Here is a 23,101-nt window from a genome sequence, read left to right on the forward strand (position 1 = left end):
ATGGCCACCCTCAGAATTGAGCCGGATGTCCAGGTCAGAATCAAGCAACTTCAACCGACAAATCCAGATGTACAGAGAAGTCTTCAAGAGGATACCGATAAAAGAAAGACTGATTTTCAAGTTTCTGATGATGGGGTACTCAGGCTTCGTGGACGTTTGGTTGTACCTGACGATGTAGAGCTTAGAGAAGAAATTTTATCTGAAGCACATCGTAGTAGTTATAACGTTCATCCTGGAAGCACTAAGATGTATCAGAATTTGCGTCAACACTACTGGTGGTCAGGTATGAAGGCGGATATCGCCAAGCATGTGGCTAAGTGTTTGACTTGTCAGCAAGTAAAAGCCCAACATTGTAAGCCGAGAGGATATCTGCAACCTCTCGTGATCCTAGAGTGGAAATGGGAGCATATCACGATGGACTTCGTGACTGGACTACCAAGGAGTCAGAGGGGGAATGATTCGATTTGGGTAGTAGTCGACAGGCTGACAAAGTCGGCTCACTTCATTGCAGTTCGAAAGGACCTGAGTCTAGATAGACACGCAGACCTGTATGTGCGTCAAGTGGTTCGAATGCATGGAGTGCCGGTTACGATAACATCCGATAGAGATCCGAGGTTTATGGCTACTTTTTGGAAGAGCTTACAGAGTGCTTTAGGTACAAAGCTTGATACAAGACGGGCGTATCATCCTCGGATGGATGGCCACCCGAAAGGACAATTCAGACTCTTGAAGACATGCTGAGAGCGTGTGTAATAGACTTCAAAGGAAGTTGGGAAGATCAGCTTCATCTAGTGGAATTCGCCTACAACAACAGTTATCAGCAGAGCATCAAGATGGCTCCTTTTGAAGCGTTGTATGGCAGAGCATGCAGAACTCCAGTGTGTTGGGATGAAGTTGGAGAAAGGAAGATAACAGGCCCAGAGTTGGTTCAGCAATCAGTAGATGCCGTGGAAGTGATCAAAGACAGATTAAAGACAGCACAGAGCAGCCAGAAAAGTTATGCAGACAAGCGTCGAAGGTCTTTGGAATTCCAAGTTGGTGATCACGTTTTTCTAAAAGTGTCACCAATGCGGGGAACTTCGCTCTTTGGTAAGAAAGGCAAGCTGAGTCCGAGGTACGTAGGTCTGTTTGAGATTCTTGAAAGAATCGGAAACCTAGCGTATCGTCTTGCGTTGCCGCCAAGATTGGCACAAGTGCATGACGTCTTTCACGTGTCGATGTTAAGGAAGTACGAGCCTGACCCGACCCATGTGCTCAATTTCAAGGAATTGGACGTGGATGACCGTGTGTCATACGTGGAAAGCCCGGTTCAGATTATCGATTGTAAAGAGCAAGTTCTGCGTACAAAGACCATTCCGTTGGTCAAAGTGGTCAGCAACACCACGGCACTTGAAGGAGCGACTTGGGAGATCAAGAGTCGATGAGACAGTTGTACCCAGCCTTTTTGAACAAAGTGTAATGGTTTAAATTTCGAGGACGAAATTTTTATAAGAGGGGAAGAGTTGTGACATCCTGAAATTTGACCTCATTTCGATAAAGTGAAATGGGCATTTCGTCAACGTGCCTATGGCTCTTTTTTTCTGAGCTGATCACTCACGAGTTAACTAACCTATTGGGTAAAGCCGTTAAGGGATGTATCAGCTGTAAAATCCCTAAAAGCTACCTAATTGGTTGGATTGAGCTAAAATCACGTCTGATCGATTTTTAACCACGAAATTGAACTCGATTTTGGGAATCGAATTTTAAGCGCTTCATAATTCTTATTTTTAGGATCCTGTCTCATTGTTCGTCAATTTATTGACGAGTCTGAAATTTCAAGAAAGAAATTATTGGAAGAAAATTGAAGCCCGAAAGGAATTAAAAGGGAAAGAGAAAAGAAAAGAAAATAAGAATAAGTGTTATTTTTATTTTAGTTTTCTCTCTCTCCCTCTCTCTTCTTTCCTCTATTTTTCTCTCTTTCTTTCTCTCTCCTCTCCCTCTCCCTTTCCCCCTCGTGTGAATCCCCCACTGCATGCCCTCTCTCTCTCTCTCTTTCTTTTCCCTCTTTGACCGATCAATACCTATCCTCTCTCTCTCTCTCTCTTTCTTTTCTTCTTCTTCCTCCCCGTGCATCCGAAGAAGCGAACCGAAGAGGAAGCTCGAGCAAAATCCGCCGTTCGCCGAAGCCGCCGCCGCCGCCCGTCCCGCCGCCCGCACCCGCGACGCCGCCCGCGCACGCCGTGCGCTCCGCCCGCGTCCGTTGCCGCTGCCGCTCCTTCCCCACGCGAATCAGCCCCGCTCGCCTCGGTTCCGTCCCGACCAGCCCCCGTCCGGCCACCTCCGGCCGCCGTTCGACCCCGCCGGACCTCCCCGACTTTCCCGTCACCCTCCACCGGCCTCCCCTCGCCATTTTGGCCGCCGGATTAGCTCCGGCCAGCTCTGATCAGCAACCCATGAAGTGGGTTTCCAGCGGCTTTAGGCCTGCTTTTGGGCTGTTTCGGGCCCCGAACCCGAGGCCCGCTTTGGAGTTTGTTGTTCCTCGCGCCGCCCCGGTCGGATTGATCCGATTTGCACGCGATTTGGTGAGTAATCTCACTAATCCCAGATTAGTTGGCTAATTATGCTTAAGGTTGGTTTAGTTTTAATTAATTATGTTTAGGTTGTTAGATTAGAATAAATTAGCAATTATTAGTCAATTGTGATGCGATTTAGATAAATTGATTGCGCAATTAACAAGTAGACATGGTCTACTAATTATTGGAAGTGCCTCGGGATTTTTCCCGACCTTAGTGGGCTTCAATTAGGCTTTTCGGGCCTAAGTGGAATTTTTAGTATTTAAATATTAATTTTCGGAATTAAATTAAATAATTATTTATTTTCCAAAATTCAACTGAGATGGTCTGGAACCGAAATTTTATGCTGATAACCGTGGTGAAGTTCTCTTATTTAATCGGGCTTTATTTTGAGCTAAATTGAATTTTTAATATTAATTATTTAATTTTCGAAATTAATAAATTAATTAATTATTTTTCGGAAATTAAGATTTTGATGGCCGACGACCGAAATCTCGTGCTGATCGTCGTGGCGCAGTCTGTTTATTTATTTGAGCTCCACGTTGTATGGAATTGAATAAATTGTGATATTTTAGGGATTTACCCTAAATTGATTGAAATTGATTGAGATGGAATTGTTTATTGGTAAATAGCCAAGTATGTTATTCAGCATTTATAATGCTTTGTTGAATTGATTTAATTATTTGATTGAGAAATCGTTGGGCATTGGTTGTCGGTATTGAAAGTAGATTGGTAATCACTTGAAAGAGGACACGTGGGCTCGGTGAATTGATGCATCACTTTGGTGAGATAGCACCTAAGAGAATGCACGTGGGCCCAGGCATCTAAAAGGGCACGTGGGCTCGGTGAATTGATGCATCACTTTGGTGAGATAGCACCTAAGAGAATGCACGTGGGCCTAGGCATCTCAAAGGGCACGTGGGCTTGGTGAATTGATGCATCACTTTGGTGAGATAGCACCTAAGAGAAGGCACGTGGGCCCAGGCATCTAAAAGGGCACGTGGCTCGGTGGCTTGATGTATCACTTTGGCAAAGAGGTCGCCTTAGAGAATGCACGTGGGCCCAAGGTTCGAGGCACGTGGACTCGGAGACTTGGAATGTCGTCTGGAGAATGCACGTGGCCTAGCTTTTAGATACTTCTCCGTGGAGAATGATTGGTGTGACATGTAATCGACTGGTTCGATTTGTTTGAAGTAAATGGGTGCCTATTGTGAATTGTACTGACTTGCAAGTGGGATCTGAGACTAAGGTAAGTCCTCTGCCCTGTACGTGTTTAGGCAGCCTATAGTATAATGGTTTACTAATCGAGGCTTAGTGGGGTAGAACTTGCTGAGACATAGTCTCATCCCGATTTGGGGAAATCATTTCAGGACCCCGCTGAGAAGCTGAGGAGGAGGAATCCGAGAAGGAGAACTCGGAGGTGAATCTTGAGGAGAAGGATTTTTGGAAGAAGAAGATAATCCTGAGAGGGGCCTTGAGTATGGCCCAGTTCGACTGAGATTCTATCTTCTTTTGAGATCTCCATTTTGATGTGAATAGAGTTTAGAGTAAAAATGTTATGGAGTGCTCTGGTTTGTGTTTTGTATAAAAGTTTGGTTATAAGTTTCAATATGAAAAATATGGCCATGCTTTTCTATCCCATTGTTTTATTGTCTGGGGATTTTAACTGCTTCCACATGTGCTTAATAAATGAAAGGGTCGGCAATACATAGTCCTGGGATATCGCATTATAAAATCGACCAAGTGTGAAGGATGTGTGCGTGCTCGAGGATCGGGGCGTGGCAGAACCTCAATCCATGAAATTAAACCTTAGTCTATAATGAGTTAACTTAAATTGCATCAATTGAAGCTTTTTAGCTTGGATTTCTCAAATCAAAGTAAGTTAAATCCATCAAATTGGAGAGTTCTCAAGTGAATTCACCAAAATTGACCCCGAATTTGGATTTGTTTCAAGAAAATGAGTCGAATGGGAGTGTTGGCTCACAATTCATGAAGAATAGACTTGGACTCCTGTTTAAGGCTAAAAATGGCAATTTTCATCTCGGCTCGTCAAATCATGAAATTGGTTGAATGAGAGAATGCAAGACGCTCTCTAGATCAAATGTTGTGAAAGGAATCAAACCAAAATACAAATAAAATGAAAGTAATTTTATTTTTGGCTGATGTCAAATCTAAAACCAAAAAATTCAAAACATGAGATTCTTAATCGATATTCACAAATTTTTTTATCTTAAAGTCAAATTGAAGCCAAAATAAAGTGCTTTTGGGTTTTCACGTTTTCCAATTTTTTGGTTGAAGGTTTGACCTAATTGACTTTTGCTAAAATGTTGATTTTATGATCGAGTTTTCAATTTTTTCAAAATTTTTGTAGTCAAAGTGAAATTAAAATTGAAAGGAATCTTCTTAAGTAAAAAGCCAAATTTTGACCCGAGGTTGACTTTTCGAGTTTTTGGTAAAAATGAGTATGCAATTACTTATATATGATTGGTCAAAGAAAAGAAATAAGAAACAACACTTTTGGTTCAAGAAACGAGCTCCATGGTAACCAGAAATCCTAATATCGAGTTTTTATCTTTATCAACACATCAACTAAAAATTAGATGTCAACAAGTATGAATGGCATATCATTATATATGAAGAATTTTTTTCCAAACTGATATGGTAAAAATCTCTCGCTATACTCTTTCCTACTTTATTTTTATTTGCTTATTTTATTTTATTTTCCTTTCATTTTTTATTATTTTCATTTTTTATTTATTTCTTCCCCTTCCATCATTCTCTAATAAAATTTTGTTAATTAGTAAACTATACTAATATACATAAAATATGTAATGAATATAAATATAAATATAATTTTTATATTTATTAATTAATTATAAGATAGAATAAATTCGAATATATAAATAAAAATAATTTTAAAAACTAAAATTTTTATCTTTTTATTTTGAATTTCTTATATTAGAATTCATATATATATATATTGAAATATAATTTTAATATATTTTAATTTAATAAGTTTGTTATTTGAGAAAAGTAACTTTCCTATTATGAATATTAAAAAGTCTTATCTACCCTTATCCCACGTTTCCTATAGGATAATTTTATCAAGTCTATATCTCTCTTATATTTGACTTTATCTTATCTTGAGTAAACATTAAATGTAGGATATGACAGTTTTATCCAGATTGCCAAAAGCTGTAAGGAATTGGATTTAACGGGCCAGTAAGTAAGGAAAATAAAAATTGATAGCTTAATAGAAAAGTTGGTGAATTTTAACAAAAAAATTAAATAAATGTAGATAGGTAGCTCAAATAAGAAACGTTAAACCAAAACTAGTTAATAACCTAATGGGAGAAAACTTGGTTAGTTGTACAAAGAAAGATCGGTACATTCATGTAAGAGTTACAACTTTAAGGTATTATAAGAAAGACAAATAAAAATTAGTAAATTAATCCAAGAGTTCGTAAATTCTAGACATTGACAAGAAAGTCAAATAAAAGTTGGTAATATGCAAACTGTCAAAAAGTTGGTAACTTCATATAAAGTATTGGTGAGTTACCAATAAATTATATTAAAATTTGATGATCGGTATTTTTTTATCGATTTTTTTTTTTTTTATGAGAGAAATTTTTACCGACTAAATAAGCACAATTGCACAGTCATTATCAAAAAGTTTCCTTGAACAAAATCATGGTAATTATTCTTGAGATCAACAACTTTTTGATGAATTTATTTATTGCCTAGAAGTAAAAGACCCTTCAAGACCTATTGAAATGTAAAATGCTACAAAATCCCCATGATGCTAATGCGAACCCAATCCCCATGGCATATCCAATTTAGACTTTCTAAGTCATTTGAACTCTCGTTGGAGATTCTATCTATTAAATCGCTCCATCAGGCAATTATCTACACGTTGTGGATGATAAAATTGTTGTAGTGCTGATAATTTATGTAAATAAAAGTTGGTAATTATTAGAATAGAGTATAAATGTTAAAATATCATTGAATTGGTAATTTAAGACAATTTAGTAATTTTTTATTCTTCATTAAAGTATGTGATATGTGCACTAGAAGTCCTAAAACTTATCATGGAAATGCAATCAAGTCATAGTTTTTGCAAAAATGCAATTAAGTCATAAAACTTATTAAATTTGTGCAATCGAGTCATTTTGTTACCTCCATCCGATTTGGCTGACGGAAAATGCTGAGGTGGCTTTTAAAAATATTTTCTCTCTCTTACATGGCAATGACGTGGCTAAAACGATATAGTTTTGGTCTAAATCTTATTTTTAACACAATTTTTATTTCAATTAAATAAAAATAAGCTTTTTTTTTTTAAATTTTATTTATAAAAAGAAGCATCATGCAACAAGGGCTACAAACCCTTGCCACCGCGCCGCCCATCATTTCTAGGAAGGGTTTGCGATGGTGGGGAATGGTTGGTTGGGTAGCCAAGCCTTAGCTAAGTGCCCGCTAGGGTTTGCCTGGTTCTCTCTATTTCTTTACAAAAAAAAAGTTTATTTTTAATTTAATTTAAATAAAATTTGTATTAAAAATTATATTTGGACTAAAATGACACCGTTTTAACGACACCATCACTATGTAAGAGAGAAATATTAAAAAAGAGTTATGTTAGTATTTTTCATTAGCCAAATTGGACGGAATTAATGGAATTATTGGTTTGAACTTTCATGACAATTTTTAGGTTTTGATTGCATTTTGTGAAAGTTTTAGAACTCAACTGCACTTTCATAACATGTTTTAAGACTTCCCGTGAACATATCGTAAAAGTATTTGTAACTTACTAGCGTGTTATCGGCTGAACAAATTGCAGGCTAAAATGTTTTGATAGCTATTGATGCTTTATTAATATGAAACAATGTGATTTGCACCCTAGGGAACAATAGACTCATCCAATTTTACATTAAACATATACATCTTAATTTATAGGACAAAAGCAAGAGATTTTTTTAATATCCAAACGGAAAGCAAGTGAGACACATTGGAGAATAATGAGCACAACTTCTTTATTACTTGAATCTTCAATAGCAATCTTCCATCATGAAAAAGGAACTATCAGCTTCATAGCAATTGCTGCAGCGCTTGTGTTCGGAATTGGGTAAGCCAATCTATGCTTTCAAGCAGGGAAGTCTCACCTGTGACTCACATATGTGAGGACAAACAACAGAATTGTTTAGCAAATCTATCATCAAAACAAATGAGTATGAGGAAAAGAAATTAAGGGGGGAGGGAGAGGGAGGGAGGGAGAGAGAGGGAGGGAGATTTTACTCACTAAATTACTGCTTACTTATGTAGTTGGAATTGAAAAGCTCTCCTGAACCAAAGAATGGTAATCATCCTCACAATTGACAATTTTCTGATAATCCTATCCACCACTAGAAAGTAGGAGATCCTCCAAGATATTTTGAAATATAATATGCCGCAAAATCCCATGAATGTCACTGCAAAACCTAATCCCAATCCCGAGTAAAACCAAATAATAACGGAGTCACCATCATTAGAGTCATCTTCGCTTGAATTTTGATAATCTCGTTTGCCCCTATCACTGAGCTTATCTCTTGGACAAACTTTCAAAAGAGGAAGTCCGCAAAGTCCATTGTTGCCGCGATATATAGATTGATCGTCGAGAGTGCTTAGTTGATTGCCCGATGGTATAGGACCGGATAAATTGTTGTTGGAAAGATCCAAATGACTTAGAAAATGTAAATTGGATATACTATGAGGGATTTCATCTGATAGCATGTTATCGGATAAATCTAGTGATTCTAAATTTGTCAAGTTGCCAATATCTAAAGGGATTTTTCCAACTAGCTTATTTTGAGAGAGGTTCAAATTTTGAAGTCGAGCAAGACATGTCAGCCCTTATGGTATTTTTCCATCTAATCCAATGCTTGAGAGGTCAATGGAAAATAAATATGGGAGTGTGCTGGTGAATTCTATGCTTATTCCTCTTATATTAACCATAATGGGAAACCCCCCCATGGATCTGAAATACAAAGTGGAATTGGCCCACATTCGTGAGAAGTTGTTGAAACAATGAGGAATGCCTCCGGAAAGGTTGTTATGATATAGGCTCAAGTATTGGAGATTAGCAAGATGACACAACTGCAAAGGAATGTCACCGGTGAAGTAATTTCTCCCAAGATCGATTATCTCAAATGATCTAGGGTTACCAAACAAAGGTATTCTACCAGTGAATCGATTGTCACTAAGATCAAGGATTCTCAAATCAAGCTTTAGTAAACATTTTGGAAGCACTCCATCCAAGCCATTTTCATGTAAACCGAGAACTTTTAATTGCTCCAAATGACATATAGACTTTGGAATTTGACCATTTAAGTTGTTGTCTCCTAATGAAATCCATTCCAAAAAAGCTTGTGACTTCCTCCAACATTGCGGAAGGCTTCCAAACAGTTGGTTCTTAGAGAAATCCAAAAAAGACAATTGATTTGACATGCATAATGAATTTGGAATTTTACCACTAAGGTTATTTCCAGAAAGTGACACTTGTGTTAACAATGGCATCTTTTTCCCAATAATTCGGGAAATGTTGCCTCTGAGCATATTGTCTGAGAGATCCAACTGTTCAATGCTAGATAGAACATTAGATAACCAATGAGGAACTTCATCCGAGATGCTGGCATTTGACATGTCTAAAACTGAAACTTCTTTTTGTGTTCGGAGCCAGTTTGGAAATTTTGGTCCCACTTTGCAACTTGACATGAGAATCTGTTGAATTTGGAAAGGAGGAACCCAAGATGCACTAAAATTTATGACAAGCCTATTTGAATGGATGTTCAACACGATCAAATTGGTAAGATTTGCAAAGTGAAGTTGGTCAACAATTCCATCCCATTGATTATTACTAATATCCATCACCTCTAGATTGGATATTTGCCCAACACTTTCTGGAATGTTCCCACTCAATTTGTTAAAAGAGAGGTCCAACGTTGTCAAAGATAATAGCTGGCCCACAGTATCGGGAATAGGACCAGAAATCGAGTTTTGTGAAAGATCAAGGAATTCAAGATCTTTGAAATTCCCGAATTGATTGGGTAGGTAACCACTAAAATTGTTGTTGTTAATATCAACAATCTTCAGGCTACTTCGTCTACAATTTGGAGCACCGTCTTTGGCGTCAAAAATTCTCCCACTAAATTTGTTAGAACTCAACATGAGTACTTGCAAATTGCAAAAAATGCTTGAGTTTTTCAAAAGTTGACCTTCCATCCTATTTGAAGAGACACCAAGGAATCTAAGCCATTGATTATTTTCAAGGATGAAAGTGGGGAATATGCCTTGGAGATCATTATCACTTAAGTCAAGATATTCGAGTTTGCTGAAGTTTTGAAACCAAGGAGGAATAGATGAATTTATGGAGTTTTGACTCAAATCAAGGAATCTAAGAGTAGTGAAATTGACAGGCAAAGAAGCAGAAGCATCTTCCAAATCACATCCCATCAATAGTAAACACTCTAAGGAGGAAAGCATATTGATAGAACTTAACCACTCTTTGGGATTGATAAGGGAGGTATAAGACAGGTCCAAGTACTTCAAGCTAGAAAATGTCGATAGTGATCGAAGTTTCTCTGTACTTAAAGAGCGCTCCCACAAGCCCCACCCACTAAGATCCAAGTATCTTAAGTTGGTAAGGTTGCTGAGTTGATTGGAAATTTGTCCATGGCCAGCATATGAGAGGTTGAGATACTCCAGCTTATGAAGAGAAGTCAAGAACTTTTGGGTTTTATGGGTTACGAAATCGTTGAAACTGAGGTCTAGATACTTCAAAAACTTCAGCTCATTTAGAGCAGGATGTATCTTACCTCCCAGGTTGCAACTCTCTGGGTCATCACAGGGATTACGAAGATTGAGCTTTGAGACATGACCAGTCTTCTCGCTGCATTTGACTCCTTCCCACTTGCAACAACCCTCGCCGGTCCATGACCCCAGACGTCTCGAAGGATCAGTGAGATTCTGCTTGAACTTCAAAAGAGCTTCCCTCTCAGTGGCAATGCATCTTACATTTGTTAAGGCTTTGGAATGACCGAATTCCAAGGTTTGAATGGGCAAGAGTGCACACAAGAGTGTAGGCACGAAGTTAGTGTAGAAGTAAGATGCCATTGTTTTTGTTTCAACAAGTACCCGAGAGCTTCCATTTATAACGGCAAAAAAAAACAGGTCCCTTAAGGAAATATTATCTTTTTATTCACAAAAAAGAAAGGAGATCTTAACATATTTTTAAAGTCACTGTCACTTATCGCTGGCCACCTAAAAGTGACTCAAAATTTCCAAGTCATGCCTTGCAAGACCCGTCAAATGATCAAGACATCATATGTTCAAAAAGATACTTTTTCGCATGAAGAGATGGGATCCTGAAATGCGTGAGTCACGTTCGAGACCCCGAAACAAAAATAAAAATAAAAATGCGTGAGTCATGATACGGAGGCAGCGGCTTCAGATTTTGATGTATTCCCTTTGTTTTCTTTTCCTTTTTGCTCTCAAGATTGATGCTGTGCAAGTGAAAGTGGGTAATTGTCTTTTGGCAAAACGATCCTCAAGTAGAGACCATTTGAGATGAGTATGAATGCTTTATGAGCTGTTTCTCTTTAATATGGAACTTGAGGGGGCTAGAAAATATCTTATGCTGGCAATGAGCCATGAAAATAAACGTTGGAGGATGCCAAAGCTGTCTTAATTTCCTTTTCAGCGAAAATGTCTAAAGTCTAAGGTTTAAAGCTGTCGTAGTTGATCGAGGCCTATGTTTCCTTGTTTTTTTGCAAAGTTTCCAGTTTTCAGATCAACGAGGTTCTTCTTTCTTCCTTTCTAAGATTTGCATTTGCCTATACTGCTCATTATTATTACTATCACTCAAAATTCAACTTAATAAACACATATATGTTCCGAATATTGAAGTTTTCTCTGTTCCGAGGGAGAAGAATAGAAATTTCTTGCTGTTCTCTAATGTGCATGTGCTGGTGAATCTGATGACATGCCAATGCAGCAAATTGAGTAGATACACACAATGATAAATTATAATTAAAGATGATGATATATGGTAATGTGCAAGAATAATGCATGTTATATAGATCATGTAGATCGCTTACTTGAATAAATAATAATGTGGGTCTCATGACGATGTTAAATGGTCCAAATGGACTTGTCTACGTAATCTTTATCTCATACTGGAAAATTTTCTGAATGGCAAGAGATGTGATTTATGGGTTCACACTTGACTATAGTGTAGCAGGTGACATGACTTCTTAGTCAATCTAGACTTAAAATTTTGGTCATCATTTTATGTTAGGTCAAAAGCAAGAGATTTCTTTCTTTGTTTTTTATAACCAACTGGAAATAATGAAAAATTGGAGAATAATGAGCACAAGTTTGTTATCACCTGAAACTTCAAGAGCAATTTTCTGTCGTCAAGAAGAAAAGAGGAACCATAATTTCATAGCAGTGGTATCGTCTTGAGAGGTGCGCGTCTCCAATCGTCTAATGTTCGGATCGTTTTGGAGCTCGTCGATATTCGTTAACGTCATTTTGGCATGCCTATCGATTTTCACCAACAAAAAGAAAGTGTTGGGTGCCATGGGTAATAGAGAAAAAAATACGAGTCTTCTTCAAAAACTTAAAGATGTGTAGGAGATTCAGCTTTCTCCCGGGATAATGAAAGAAAACAAATATTTAAAACTCCGTTCGTTTGGTGGAAAACAACTTTGAAGAAAATATTTTTCGAATTTTACGGCATTTGTTTTATGGAAAATGAATTAGTCGGGAAAAATATGTTCCAGTCAACAGAAAAAATCTTCTGAAATAGGGAAAAATGATTTCCGCTTTTCAAGTAGGGGAAAACATTTTCCTTACTCTCTCTCTCTTATCTCACACCCTTAGTAGCCCCATTTTCTTTTTTCTTTATTTTATTAAACTGAACTTTTAATTCTTTTTCTTTTTTTTTTTACTTCATTCTTGGCCAATCATAGGCCACAATGATGGCTAGCAACCAGCTATAGGCAAGCTTAAGGCTCGCCAGCTCAGTGAGCATGAGCTGGCCACTCGATAAAATTGATGAGCGTGCGCCTTGCCACGGGCTCAAGGGAGCCTCACTTTGGCCGGTTGCCAATAGTTGCCATGGCCGATGACCAACTAAAGAAGACAAAGGAGGAAAAGAAAAAAATAAAAGAAAACAATAAAAAGAAAAAGGAAAAAAAGAAAGAAAAGAGAAAAAAACTAAAAAATCGTTTTAAAAAAAATCAAATCCAATTTTTCATTGCAAATGTTTGAAAATATTTTCTGATTCATTTTCAAGTTTTAGCCGTACAACTGAAAAATATTATCATTTTTTAGAAAATAATTTTATTTAAAAAAATATTTTTCAGAACTCCACATTTTTTGCGAAATGAGAGAAGACTAACTTCCTGTTGACTTGTCCTCATGCTTCATAAGCATGAGTCTTCACTTGTATTTCTTACAACAACCATGCCTTCTAGTTAGGGATGATGTTGATATAGCAAGAATCTTCTCTTGTATTTCTTACAACAACCATACCTTTTGTTTAGGGCTAATGTCGATATGATCGGTTTTCAACACGAATATGCGATGTATCTGAAACGAATTTACCAAAAGTTACTTCGGTGGTGGGTTCCATGAGCATTCTAGCCGTACATTTAAGAAATTGTTCAGCAAAGATGCCATACAAATGTTCAGTCAAAGTCCTTGTGGAAAACTATGACCGGATATAAAATGATATACCTTTGACTCGGCAATGGCTTTTGTTCTTTTGCAATTCATACAGGTGAAAGCTTGGCCAAGAAGAAGGTGTGCTAAGGTCGCCTAAAAATTTTATATTCTATATGGAAGTACTCATGATTTAAAACCATCAATTTCTTGGACAATTGCGGTGGCGTTTTATGTTTTTATTTCTTTACATGACAACATATCCAAACCTATAGTAATAATATCTTAAAAAAATACTAATGCATGTTAAATCATTCTTATAATTGTTTTTGAAAAATTAAAAATAATTTGATATATATGGATAAGAAATTCTTATTATACTTATTTACTATCCCAATTGTCAACACCAAAAATTTCTTTTGAAGGCTCTCTTTCAAAAGAAAATTAGGGATTGAATTTGTTGACATCAATAGAGTTGGATCCCTAAATCAAAACATCAGCTCTGTCTAGTTCTGCGCCCTTCTTGCTGTATTTCTCTACTTTTAGATATTATGGACATTTAGGTATAGAAATAGCATTTAGCATCAAATGAATTAGGGGCTTGGTTACGAATATTATCAGCCCGATATAAGGCTCGGCATGCTAGACGAACTAGAATTCAGAGGTGAGGTGCGTAAACTCTATTGAATTTTTAGGATCAACCCCAATTGAGTCCCGCCTCTACAGGATTTTCGGCCACTATCTCTTTCCCTTTCCCTAGAAAAATAACCAATTCACTTATAAATCAATTGCACAGATACCAATTTAGTCCTAGACTTTTTAATATTGCCAATATAGTCAAACTTTTGGCAACGTAGTCCTTCCAATCAATTGCCTTAGAAATTGCTGACATGGCAATCTACTTAGTTGTCCACGTCAAATCACCCACCATGCCACGTACAATGCTTGGAGATGACTAGACCCACATGAGCAATTTCATGCCAAAATTGATCAAAATGACTACCTTAGTATTTCATAAAAATGTTTAGGGTTACATTAACAGAATTGGAAAATTTAGAATTAAATTGGCATTCGTACAATATGATGATACCTTATTTGGTAATTGTAAACCCCCCCCCCCCCCACCCACATTTCCCTTTCATTGGCTGAAGGTTGCAAATCATTTGGATATAATTTTGGCTTTGACTCCAAGATCGAGGGAGTTAGCTTAAACTTCAAGATGGTAGAATTGGACACAATTCCAAGATTTTGGGAGATTTTGGGATTGCATGCAACTTGTATTGTGAGAGCCGGTCTTAACTCCATGTTGGAATTGGAAGACATTCCAAGATTTGTGGCAGTTGGCCATAATTTGGACAAAGTGGAAGGCAATTCAAAGGTTCGTGGAAGTTTGGCTGAAATTTACATGAAACTTAAATCAAGAATTTCAAAACGGGAGAGAGGTTGCCGGCCAAAGTAATCAAGCTTGGAGTTGGAGATGAGTACTTTGATTTCAAGATGAGGAGTATAGTGGTCAGTCATAATTGATAAAATCTAAGCGGGGGTTGGGGATTGAATAAGATAGAGTTTGGCTTATGTTTTGCTGGAATTTAACTGTACAACAAAATATCTTTCAACAAAAATTGTTCTTTGATTTTTATTAGAGGAGATAGGTTTTGTGACAACTCTAGACAGGAAATATCATGAGTGGACAAAAGAATTGATAACTTGACTTCAAATGACACCAGGCAAACACAAATTGTGCTAGAATATAATTGATGACAAAGCTCGAGAATGTAATTACTTCAAACCGAACCAAAGGAATATGAACTATATGAGAATCTAATCAATACCAAAGCCTAAAAACGTAAAGAAAAATGTTAGAATTTAATTGACGAAACTATAGTTAAGAAAAAAAAAACTAGAATTTAATTGATGATGCGAGTCTAGGAAACTGTAACTACAGTGTAGGAATTAAAAAATAATTGAAAGATAACATATTTGGTTGTTTATGCACTACTGAGGGGGAGGGCTCTCCAATAGATGAGCACTGGTATTTAATGTTCATGCCATAACCATTTGGGAGCATTTTTCCTACACTTATAATTCTCCCCCTCATGATGATGTGGAGGGATTCACCATCCCAATTATTAATCGGTAATGTTCAAGCTTCTCCCTTAGTAGAGTCTTTGTCATAATATCTTAACCATTATGTTTCGTATGTATTTTCTCAAGTTCTAACAACTTCTCATCTATAATTTTTCTTATCCAATGATATCTAACATCAATGTATTTCAATCTAGAATGAAAAGATAAATTCTTACCAAGATAAAGCGCACTTTGATTGTCACAAAATAATGCATTCCTCTTTTGCTTGAACCTAAGTTCTTCAAAAAACTTCTTCAATCATAGTATCTCTTTACTAGCTACGGTTATTCGTAATAAATTCAGCTTCAATTGTAGAAGGTGCAACACACTTATGCAATGTTGACTTCCATGACGCAGCCCTGTTAGTAAAAGAAATCAAATAACCAGAAGAAGATTTACATGTATTAATATCTCTTGCCAAGTTAGAATCTATATATTCAACTAACTCAAGTTTCTTGATCTCGAAATTGAGTTTCAAATTAGAAGGTCTTTGAAAATACCTCATGATCCATTCTACCTAGATTTGACATATAATGATTAACAATGCAAACTGCAAGCATCAAGTCTGGACATGTACATACTATTGCATATATCAAGTTTCCTACAACCAAGGCATATGGAACACTTTCTATATCTTTCTTCTATTTATTGGTTGTGGGATTTTACTTTGTAATTAACTTAAAGTAGGTAGCAAGAGAAATAAAGTTTAGCTTTGTCCATGTAAAATTTCTAAAGAATATTCTTGATATATTTTTCTTACAACAAAAACAACTTCCTAGTATCTCTGTCTCAAGTAATTCTAATGTAAAGAATCTGCTTCGCTAGGCCCAAGTCTTTCATGGCAAAAGACTTGCTTAACTATTTCTTTAATAACTCAATTTGTGAAGCATTCCTACTAACAATAAGCATATCATCAACATAAAGTAAGAGACTAATAAAGTCATCATCAAATTTTTTTTTTTTTGTGGATAAACACATAGTTATCCATGGAAGTCTTCTTATAGCCTTGTTTCATCATAACTAAAATAACTTTTTGTGTCACTGTTTTGGTGTTTGCTTTAGGCTATAAAGACTTTTCTTCAGCTTGCACACATAGTCCTCTTTTCCTTTCACTTTGAAACATTTTGGTTGTTCCATCTATATTTCTTCCTCCAAGTCACGATGTAGGAAGACTATTTTGACATCCATTTGTTCAATTTTCAAGTTTAGCCTAGCCACCAAACCTAGTACCACACAAATAGATGACATTTTCACCATCGAAGAAAATATATATATCATCAAAGTCAACACCCTTTTTTTGACCGAATCTCTTAACAATGAATTTAGCTTTGTATCGTGGTTATGAAGTACATACATTTTGCTTCAACTTATATATGCATGTGTTCTTCAAAGCTCTTTTGCCTTTAGGCAACTTCACTAACTCAAAAGCATGATTATCATAAAGTGACTATATTTCATCATGCATAGCATCAATCCATTTGTTTTTGCAATCATGCTCTGTCACACCCCCGTTCCATCCTTGGTACGAGAGCATGACCCGAGGGGTTAGCATAGACAATGTCGAACGTCCTGAAAGACAATCCCCATTCAAACAAACATGGAAGCCAGGCAAGACATATACAAGCCAAGCAATACACACATACAAATATCAAAAACTGTTTCGATTACATGCCCATCCTAGTTCCGGGCTACTTATTTTCATTTCCATATATAGTCAATCAAAAGGCAGGGGTAGCTTAGCTCCTCTACTGAGCTTCTCCCAAAATGACCCCCATCCTAAACTCATTCTCTTACGACGTTCCTGTGGGATCTGCCAGAGGTGTATTTTTGGGAGGTGGTATCCTCTTTTACGTTTATTATGTTTGCTACGGCGGTAAGCATATTGATGGGAAGGCCGGGATAGACTAACAGTGGGGTTGGTTCATCCATCACATACTTGAAATGGTGAAACGATAAGAATGAGTTAATGACTTAGTAAGTAGAAAGTCCTAATTCTCTTATAGGAGGATGTCTTGCCGTCAATTCTCGGATACAAAATCACCACCCACTTGTCGATGGAAAATCAATAGCAAAGTTCGTGCCTTGCTTATGCATTTGAATAGCTCTCAACCATCTATGTGTTTTACAGCATCAAGATAAGGAATTAGTACATAAGAACAAGCCTTCCTAAAAATCCATGGCTTACAATCATTTTGGTCACTAAGAGAAATGCGTGGATCACATAAGATCCATTCAAACACTAAGTGACCCGATGCAACATATGCTCAAATTGATGTAAGGACTCAGCAATACATATCAAAACAAACCTAGCTTTTGCAAGCATCACTTCAATCCTTACACATGGACTTTCATTTTTTTTTTTTCGCAGTATCATATTAATCGAAATTAATTAACTCTTCCGGTGACAACTGGGTATCGATTTCCCTCTAGCAACCAACATCGTCCCAATCTCATTATCAGGATGGCATTTAGGGCAACCCCTAGGCATCGGCCTCACCCGGGCTAGCATCGTCCATGATCTCAATATCAAGATGGCATCCAGAGCTTTACTCCTGGCAACGGCATAGCATCCCCCAGCGTCGGCATATAAGTCCATCGTGTGTCCATTCGTCTCAAGCATCAACCGATTTATTTTATGTTTAAACTTTTAGCCGAATGAAAGGCCCGAATGTGTGCCATGCGAGGTGAACTAATGAACAACTCTTACATCCTACTAAATGAAACTCATGCCGGATGCTACTCAAGTTCGTGGTCTGGACTTGGAACCGTTCGCTTCGGTTTTGACATCGACCTGTGACTTATCTCAAGTAATAACATGTCTTAATGTTGTCCCAAAATCAAGTGTGGGTCATGCACCCACCTCAGCACACGTCCAAAGTCATATGAAACATTTCTTCGACATCTAGATGTGCTCGACATCCATGCAAGACCATGAACTTACTTGATTTAACAACAGACAAATAGAACACAACAAGCATAATACTACAAAGCCAACACAAGCAAACGATGACGTGATCCTAAAATCGATATGCGTAGCACATCGCCCTATTGAAGAGTTAGGAAAGTTTACTTATAACCTTTTGGACCTAGCTCCAAGATGCTTCTTTGGTGGTCAGTCGGCTTCTAGGGCGGCTCGTGAAAGAGAGGAGAGGGAGGGAGGGAGGGGATATGAGAGAATGGCTAAGCCTCAAAATGTGAGGATGCCTTCTCTTATTTATAGGCCTCCTCCTCTTCAATTATTGATGCCAATCTCGTGATTAAGCCTAAGGAATGAGCTGGCCTATCTAGTCTCCTTACTTGGCATCTATGCTTATTCATGTTTGATTGTGATTGGTCCGTTTATTTACTTATCCTCTAAGGCTTGCTTTAGGCTTATGATGTGCTTATGGCCCTAAGGGATACATAAGCCCCTTTGATGCCTAATGTCTCTTTCTAATTGGTTGGCTTTTGCCTTGTTCACCAAGGCTATGTTTTAGGGCCATCATGGTCTAACCTTATAAGGGACACCTAAGTGGTGACTCATCCCTATCATTTATGAACTAAGATCCAAAATCATTAAATGAAGCCTAGATATTTTTTCCAACTACTTGGCATGCAAGTTTTCTCCTTCCTTGCAAATGATATGTGGCACATAATGGATAAGGATGGACTAGGTTAAAAGATTATGGAAGATTTTAGAACTCCAATTTCCTCTTGACACTTGTCCAATGATTGATCCTCACATTAATTGATTTGTGTCAAAATCCCATCCAAGGCAATCATGAGACTAGCATAAGGTATCACCTAATTGGAGAAGTTGTTCATATTTGTACATGATCGCCGGTTCCATGAAAACTGCAGTTCAGACCAAAATTTACTAAACTTTAATCAAATGAGTGCGACTAAGTTGGTAGCCTTCTTAAACTTGTTCATAACCATTTCCAATTAAAATTGGTCCATTGGATGTCTTAAAATAAACTCCGTGGTTGGTCTTAGTTATTTGCCCTAATTAGGTCTCGGTCGGGTGGACTAGGTCCATGGCCAAACATGCCATGTCTTGGTCTATCCAAGATTTATGTCATTGATTTCCATGATTGACCTTTATACCTTATTCTTACGGCTTGGAATTTGAGGATGTTACCCTATTGCTTGTGCATAACACTATAATTCACCCTCATCAGTGAACAATATATACTCATCTTATGAATATCTAGTGGAAGGTCATTGGTCTCTAATGAATCTCTAAATTGTAACATCCGGTGGAATATTTGATGGACCCTCTGGTTCATGAATAGTATAATCTGTTTCAACATATTCAGAAACATGTCTATTATTCGAGACATTCATTTCTTGCCACTCCTACAAGAATACGTGTGTGAGGAAGTGGGTCCAAGTCAATCATATCATCACTAACTTGTGGCATTGAAATCATTTTTGATTTCTCAATATCTTGTATTGTCGTATCTTCCATAAACACAACATCTCTACTTCTTATAACTTTCATCTCAATTAGACATAGAACTTCTAGCCAAACATTAAGGCTGCGTTTGTTTTCACTTCTCTTTTCTGTTTTTAAACACTTTTTTTGTTTTTATTGTTCCCCGGGAACAAAAAGGAACATAAACGCATTTGGGTGCGTTTTTGTTCCAAAATTGTTTTTTTGTTTCCGAAACACATCCGGGAACAGAAACAAAATTTTGAAACACTTTTTTTTCTTCTTTTCTTCTTCTTTTTTCTTTCTTTTTTCTTTGGCCGGTCGCCGGCCTCGGCCATGGCCGGCGACTGGCTGACAAGGGCCGGCGGCCTCGCCCACCACGGCGAGGCTCGCTGGCCCCGGTGAGGCCGAGCTTGCCCGGCGGCCAGCGAGGCCAAGCCTCGCAGTAGTTGGGCGAGGGTCGGCCTCGCCGGATCTAGGCGAGCTCGAGCTCGCCCAGCCAAGGCGAGGCCGACCTTGCACCGGGTGGGTGAGCTCGAGCTTGTCCAGCCAAGGCGAGCCGACCCTCGCCCGGCTACGGTGAGTCTCGGCCTCGCCGGTCCGACGAGCCTCGCAGTGGGCGGGCGAGGGCTGCCGGCCCTCATCGGTCGGTCGTTGGCCATGGCCGAGGCCGTGATTGGCCAAAAGAAGAAAAAAGAAAAAAGGAAAAGAAAAAAAGAAAAAAGGAAAAATAAATAAGAAAATAAGAAAAATAAGATAGAAAATAGAAAAATAAAATAAAAATATTAAAAAATAAAAGAAATAAAAAAATTATACAAGTTTACCAAACATGTTTATATTTATTTTTATTCCCGAACAAGTTTATCAAACGCGTTTTTGTTCGAAAATTGTTTCCGGAACAGAAACACTTTTCTATTTCGTTTCTGGAACAATTTTTAAACAGAAATGTTACCAAACGCGCCCTAACTGTCCATAACCAATAAATATGCACTGTCGTGTTTTTACATCAAGTTTAGACCTCTTATCTTTGAAGAACATATGCAAATGCCTTGTACCCAAAGATGCAAATAATCATAAAAAAACATCTTTGCTTGTTGAAACTCTATTAGGAACATCAAATTGTAAAGGAACGTGTAGTGTAAGATTTAATACATGTGCAATCGTATCTAAAGCCTCACCCAAAAAAAAAAATCCCTATGAAAATAAATGTCTTATCCTTTCAACTAGTGTCATGTTCATTCACTCAACTAAGCCATTTAAGTGAGGTGTATTGGGAGGTGTCTTTCAATGTCAAATACCCTGTTGTTTGCAATATTCATCAAAAGGTCTAATATACTCTCTCATGTTATTAATTTTAATGCATTTCAACTCTTTCCAATCCATCTCTCAACTAAAGCTTAAAACTGCTTAAAAGCATATAATACTCGATCTTTAGTTTTCAAGGTATAAACCCAAACTTTCCTTCAAAAATCATCTATGAAAGTAACAAAATAAAGAGAGCCACCAAGTGATTTTGTCTTCATGGGACCACAAATATTAGAATGTACTAAAAAAATATACATGACTTTTTTGGAGGAAAGCTTTTGAATGCAACTTCATTTTATTTTCCTACTAAATAATTAGAAACTCCTTTAGCATTGAACTTTTAATTCTTGAAATGAGCTTCTTCTTGGCCAGTATTGATAAACCCTTCTCACTAATGTGACTGAGCCTCTTGTGCCATAACTCAGTTGTATTTTCATTGTCTACTACATCAATTCTATCTGTGGACAACTTTGTCTGCATAATATACAATGAGGAACATTTTTCCGCCTGTTGCCACAACAATAAAACCTTTAGTAAGCTTCCATCGAACATCACTAACGCGTCGTAATACCACTCATCATCTAGCTTACCTATGAAAATCATATTCAAATGAATATCAGGTATATGCTTTACATTATTCAATACTAACTTTGTGCCATTATTGGTTTCTAGGCACACATCACCAATGCCTAGAAGTTAACCCATCCCATTGTTTCCCATATTTATAGATCCAAAGTCACCTAACTTGTACGATGTAAAGAAATCAGTACGAGATGTAGTAGAATAGATGCGCCACTATCAATTACCGGACTGATCTCATGACATACAAGATTTACCGCATTACCATCAAATACAATAAGAAAGTCTTCTTTAAGTGCAATAAAATGATTGTCATTGCTATCATTATTACTTCCATTCTCTTTACTTTTCTCTTTTTGTTTTTTCTTTTGAATTGATGGGAATACCTTTGAATATGTCCCTTCTAATGCAATAATGACACTCGACATTAGCAAATTTATTGTATTTGCTTATGCTTTTATCTCGGCTTTTATCTCTATTTTTCGGATTGCAAGACTCACTTCTTCTCATTTTCTCAATAATCAAGGCATTAGAATGTGAAGATGATGATCCATGTGTCTTCCTTCTCATCTCTTTATTAAAAAGAACTACTCTTGGTCAAATCCATGGTAATTGTATCATCTGGGACTAAATTAGACAATGACGTTTGAAACGTCTCTCATGAGTCTAGCAAAGTACTAAGCAATCATAACGCCGGTATCCCATCATTCAACTTGATTACTATCACAGCAAACTGATTTATAATTCATTGAAAATAGTTTAAATGGTCAATCAAACAGTACCATCTTGATATTTCAGAATCATCATCTATTTTATTAGAAATAACTTGTTATTTCTATTCTTTCGAGCATATAATTGTTCAAGCTTATTCCACAAACTGCGTATATGAGTTTCCTTAATGATGTGTTCCAAAACATTATCATTCACTCATTGCTTAATATAACCATACACTTGATGATGAAATAGGGACCAATCAACATTAGTTTTATTCTCATATTTCTCTTAAGCAAATACGTCATTAAACACAAGGCAAAAAAAATCTAGTAATAACCAAAGTTCTAATACCATTTTGATTAGAGAATAGTAACAACCGAACAGTATCGACTTGGTATAGTAGAACAAAACAATCTCTCACTTTGTGCAAATCTAATAGGAAACGACATAGTAGAACAATATAAATACTAAGTACGCAAACACAAGACGATTTCTTATATGGAAAACTTCCTCGACATGAGGAGATCAAAAACCATGAAACCGAAGTCCACACAAAAATCTTCACTATCAACAAAACTAGGTGAACAAAGCTCTTTTCTAGTAAATACTAAAGGTACATAGTAGTAGAGACCTCGAGAACATTCTTGACAATACGCATAGATCTCACAAGAAATCAATGATAAATCTCAAAAAAAAAATCTAGGCTTTGTTCAAC

Source organism: Eucalyptus grandis, chromosome 9 (assembly GCF_016545825.1).
Source record: "Eucalyptus grandis isolate ANBG69807.140 chromosome 9, ASM1654582v1, whole genome shotgun sequence".
In the NCBI taxonomy this organism is placed as follows: domain Eukaryota; kingdom Viridiplantae; phylum Streptophyta; class Magnoliopsida; order Myrtales; family Myrtaceae; genus Eucalyptus; species Eucalyptus grandis.